At 44.9% G+C, this 5,744-nt stretch overlaps 1 long non-coding RNA gene across 1 annotated transcript; it reads left to right on the forward strand.

Moving 5' to 3' along the window:
* Window positions 1-3,585: 3,585 nt before the first annotated feature.
* On the forward strand, window positions 3,586-5,410 carry LOC133804207 (uncharacterized). The gene is made up of 3 exons (XR_009878357.1): window positions 3,586-3,670; window positions 3,752-3,827; window positions 5,076-5,410. It is a non-coding gene; the product is annotated as an uncharacterized LOC133804207 (long non-coding RNA).
* The last annotated feature ends 334 nt before the right edge of the window (window positions 5,411-5,744 follow it).

Consider the following 5,744-nt stretch of genomic DNA (forward strand, 5'->3'; position numbering starts at 1 on the left):
AATCGCTGCTGCTTTGACTGACGCTGCTCCGGGATGAACTCCACTCCGTTATGAGCCTTTAGTTCATTCATGTATCTCTTCTGGGCACCTCTGCTTGTGCCAGCCATGTGCAGACCTCCAGAGATGGTGGATATCTCTCCTCCGACCACGGGAGGAGGGACATCCTGATCTACCCGAGACCCGGGCTGACTGGCTGGGGCTTCTGGAGCAGGTCGACTCGCTGGAACCCTGTTTCGCGAGTATTGAGCCAAGGGGCCGGCTCGGATGAGAGTCTCGATCTCATCTTTTAAATGCCTACAATCATCGGTATTGTGGCCCACATCATTATGGAAACGGCAAAATTTGGAAGTGTCTCTCTTTCCCTTGTGGTGCTTCAATGGCTCCGGCCTCTTCCAGGGGACCCAAGTAGAGTTGGCCAAGAAGATACTCTCTCTGGACTGGGTGAGCTCGGTATACGTCGTGAAAACGGGCTTAAAATTATCTACGGACTTATTCTTCTTTTGGCCGTGCTGACCGTTTTCGCCATTGCCCTTTCTTTTTCCTCCACCAGGCTGGTTGCTCTGTGCGACGTTTGGGGTCGCTACCACGACCTCCGTCCCTACTCCCGCGGGCTGATCGGGAACCTGGCTGGTTCCCGCAGCTGAGGCTTCGGCTTCTTCCAAGTTTATCCATTCTTGGGCCCTGTTAAGGAATTCGTTGACCGAGCTGACTCCCTTCCTCTGTATATCCTTCCATAGGTCTCCTCCAACAAGGATTCCGGTTCTCATGGCCATGAGCTTGGAGCTATCATCCACGTCTCTAGCCCGAGCAGCGACGTTCGCGAATCTGCTCAGGTAGGCCTTCAGAGTCTCACAGGGCTGCTGTCTCACGTTAGCCAGGGAGTCGGCCTGAACACGGGCAGCCTGGGAGGCTCGGAATGCCCTTTTGAAGTCGGCTGAGAAGGTCTTCCAGGAACTGATTGACTGTCTTTTACTTTGCTTGAACCACTGTCTGGCAGGTCCGGTCAGTGTGGAAGGGAAGATTAAGCATCGCAGCTCCGGGCCAATGTTATGGGCCATCATTAGGGTGTTGAACATCCCTAAATGGTTCGACGGGTCTCCATCCCCGTTGAACTTTGACAAGTGAGGCATACGGAAACCAGATGGGTATGCCGTTGATGCTATATTGGGTGCGAAGAGTTCCATCTCGTCCCCTGAATCATACTCGTCTTTTTCTTTTTCAGACAGGAGCTTCCTCATCAGCTCCTCCATCTGAGTTAGGCGCTCGAGGGTTTGGTCCTGATGTCAACAGCTCCGGATCCATTGTACACATTCGGTGGGTTATTGCCCCTCCTATCTTGAGATAGGTTATTTGGGACATTCCCCCTGTTGCGTACTTCGGACAGGGCCCCCCCTGAGCGAGCCTGGCCATCTCTTCCTGCTCTGTCCCCTCTATGAGAGTTGAGGTGATCTCGCAGGTCACCTCCCTGGGTGGTCTGGTGACTTTGTGCCGAACTTAAACGCTGACGGAGGTCTCCCCCGGAGAGATCACTCCGGCGACTGCCGGTCCAGTGGCTCCTGCTGGATAGGCTTGGAGTCCGCCTTTGGTGATGACGACCTGAGCTTTCCCCTGGCGCCCTGCTGCGCCGGGAAGGTCCAGCTGATGGCGGGTTTCTCCTACTACTCCCATAGGCTGGGATGTCCCGGACGGGCCGAGGAGGGGATGGATATCTGATCGGAGATGGAGGATGCCTGACTGGGGAGGCGATCCAAGTTCCGTTTGGACGGATCAAGTTTGGTGGGGGCCTTTCGGCCCTGCCAACCTGCTGGTCCCGCGCCGGGCGATTTGGACGAGACGCAGGACGGTCGTCGGGGACGGGCTGACGTCGCGAGCCCCGGATCTCCTTCGGGAGTTTCCTTGAGCTCCCCTGGGCGTTCTCGAGGGTGGTTGGGAGCTAGGAGTCGACGTCCTGACCGAACGGTTGTATTGCTGTTGTCCGGTCCTAGGCATTTCCTCGAAGTTTGCCTCTCGATGGTGTGATGAAGGGGTGGAGTTGGCTGCTAGAAGTCTATCCGAACGGCTATGTCTGGACCGGTTACCCCGGCGAGACTTAGGAGCCTCGCCTTGCCTCTCTCCGATGTTAACGCCGGTTGTGAGTGGGGGTAATCGGGCCAGGATATCCTGGATTTGCTGGCTAGCTGTTGCTAACTGACTCCTCAGTTGAGCGTTCTCCATTTCCACCACAGTATAATAACATGGGTTCGGATTAGGTGGCCGAGGCGCCGAACTACCGGTATTATCATGGCCCACCGGCTGTTTTCCTGGCCGCTGCTGGACTTCAGGAACTTGTTCATCAGGGATGGTAGTATGATGAGCCTCCTGCCCATCATGTTTTTCTGTCTCGTTACCATGCCTGGACCGAGTAGTCACCATAGTTGGATGTTTGCAGCAGCACTAATCGAACTTACTTTCAATGAAAGCACCAAACTGTTGACGCGGTTCTTCGCCAACAGGTAATTAAGAGAAGAAGAGAAAGGGATTAGTGCCCAATGTAGAACCGAAACAGATATATGATCTTAGAGGATGAAAGAGGTGACTCAAGACACGTTTTTTAAGTGGTTCGAAGGTTAAAATCCTTCTACTCCACTAGTCAATATTATTGATCTATACTGAGTATTTGATTACAGAGTTTTCTTACACGAGATTATTTTTCCAACCCCTATCAACTCCCAGGGTCTCCATATTTATAGGAGAAGGCACCTGGAAGTTGGTAAGAAGGTCATCCCGTGACCTTCTTCCTTGTCGTATCAATTCTGTGACATTCATGATTAATTCCTAAACCTGACACATAAGTGTGGTCAAATCAATAGGGAAGGAGGTAATGGGCCGCATGGCCCAACCCAGTCGTGGGTGTCTGAATACGCACGTTCCTGCTGCGTGTCCGAGAAGTCAGGGGGATATCAGACACATGATGCCTGATATATGCACGTTTACCTTGCGTGTGTTGACTTCACAAAGGGTCACAGCCTCCATATGAAGCTCGTACCACGAGCTTCATACTTAGCTCGGTCTTCGGCCTTCGGCCTTCGGAATCCCTGCCCCCGGCCTTGGGCAGTGAAGGCGAGCTCTTGGGGCTTCCTCGAGCTAAGAAGGCACGACATTACGACAGAGGCTCCGGCCCCTGGGGATGATCATGAGGTAATCATGGTTAGGCCGCAGCTCGGCTTGCTAATCAGCCTGTGGGAAAATCAGGGCGTACAGGAGGTATACATAATCAGTGGTATTGATGCAAAGTCAAAACGAGCTTAGCATAAGTGCGCTACGCTCGATCGGGTAAGCATAACTATTGGGTATGAAGTCATATGGACCTAAGGTTTGGTGTGAGTGTTTTACACATAAGGATAATAGGCCTAGCAGATGATTAAGTCGAAATTATTGAAGTGATAAGGTTTTCATAAGTCAAAAGGTGAAATGATGAGATGAAAGGTGTCAAATTTTGATAGAATAAGGCTAAATCATTGAAAATAAAGAATTTTCATCAACCTTATCACTTTGCACGACCATTACTCTGAAAAAAAGAGAGAAAAGAAAACCAAAAACCATTTCTTGGTTGGTTTGAAGAAATTCTAAGGAGATCCAAGTGAAATCAAAGCCAAAGAAGTGGATTAAGCTTAGTTCTAGCCTTTTTATGGTAAGTTCTTGTACTTGGAAGTTAAACTATGTTTTTGAATTTTGCTGAGAGCTTATCTATGGTGTTTTATCTCTTGTTAAGATATTTCTTGGTGGTTTCCAAGTGGTTTGAGGTTTAGAAAAGCTAGAAGAGATTGTTTTCGCCGAAAAGTTGCTCGGTAAGTGAAATTTTGTGTTTTATGAGGTTTTTTTGGGTTCTTGGAGTACAAGCTGATTTTTGGTTATTTGATTGAGTTTATAAGAGAGTATATATGTTTATAAATGTTTGAATAGATGTGGAGACTATTTTAATTTAGGTGATGATCTAGGAAATTAGAATTTTATCAAAATCGGTATATGACTTTATGATGAATTATGTTGGTATTTGGGATATATATGGTTATGGCAGGTTATTTGATGTTGATTATTGGTTGATTTTGAAATTTGAGGATAGCTAAAATTAAGGGGAAACTCTGTCAAAATTTCTCCAAATGTCTAAGATAAATCTAATGCTCGATCTAGGTGGTTTAAGGCATTTTAGGCATGTTTTGGGTATGAAATTTGATATGATGTTTTATGGGTATTTTTAAATGAGAGTTCAATGTATTACTGCCATCATTATGATGAGAAATCTATGCCATTGTCAAGATAAGCACATCAATACCTAAGACACCACTTGTTACACGGTGAATTATATTTTGGATAGAAGGTAAGTAAAGTACTCAACTGCAACACAAGAATTACATGTTATGTGAAAGTATGCATTATATGAATATTTTGTGAGTAAGTGGTATTAACATACATTGACACTTCATCATAAATTTGTATGCATGGCATAATAGTGATATGGTAAATTATTATATGATATAAGACCATGCATGATATTATGATGATTAATTATATGATGCCTTTGCAAGTTTTGTGCAACATAAAAGAAAGTTGAATAAGAAGTTTAAGTTCAGTGCCACTGTTTTGAAAAGGCAAATGAAAGTGTTAATAAGTGTAAACGGAGGCCTATAGTAGGCTTATAGTGGCTGCCCAATAATTTGGGCTAGGTTTTAGTGAACCAATTATATTGTTTGCCATGTTTCCGTTTTTATTTCTCCTCCATATGAGTTATTGTTATATGTATTGACACCACAGTGTGTGGCCGCCTTAACTCTTGAGCCCGACGGGGCAACGATGGAATAAGGTTTTTAATGTGCCCTACTGTGGTGATGGCTAGCTAGAGGAGAACCCATGGGATTTTATATGATATGTGTAACAAGCCCTGCAGGCATTGGCCAATTCAAACAATGTGCACAATATTAAGGGGCCCAAAAATTTAAAAAGAAGTTGTGTATGTCCATTGATATTGGGTAATCATTAGCATTGCATGCATTACTTTGCTTACTGAGCTTTAGGCTCACAGTTGTCTTGTGTTGCAGGTAGAGAAAGAAATGTGTGAATGACATGAGGAGAACTGAAGCATGGTCCTGACCCTGATTTGTACATATGAACATATCGACCTTTTGTGGGTTATTTCAGTTATCAGTGAGATGTTTGTAATAAAGTGTGAAGTTATGTTTTGAAAATAAATTGGGTTATTTAATTCTTATGTATAATATGTTTGAGACACACTTTATGTTTAATGTAAATAATGTGAAATAAGTTTTCAAGTTTAAAAAAAAAAAAAAATGTCCAGACTTCCGCAGTAATAAATTATGATATAGTTTTAAAACGTAACACCTCAAATATGGTTTTAACTAAAATAAGTGAGGGTGTTACATGAGTTTCACGCAAACTGCTTGTAACGCTCTGGATAGTCAAGACCGTTACACTGTGTGTTTATAAAGGTGCAAGACTTGCTAATCAAATCATTTAGTTAGAAACGTGTTACTGAGACTAGTTGAACTAGGGTTAAAATATTTCGGTCACAAAAGTTACATTTCATATATTCAAACATTCTTTTATATGGGATCCCAAAAGTAATAACGTTTAAAAGACAATTTATAAAATTTCAGGTTAAAAGTACAGCTACTAGCCACTCTAAAGGCAAAACTGACATTTAGGCTTTTCCTGTCCTGTACCACTCCTCGGCCATGGCGGCCGATCAG

Source organism: Humulus lupulus, chromosome X (assembly GCF_963169125.1).
Source record: "Humulus lupulus chromosome X, drHumLupu1.1, whole genome shotgun sequence".
Classification (NCBI taxonomy): Eukaryota; Viridiplantae; Streptophyta; class Magnoliopsida; order Rosales; family Cannabaceae; genus Humulus; species Humulus lupulus.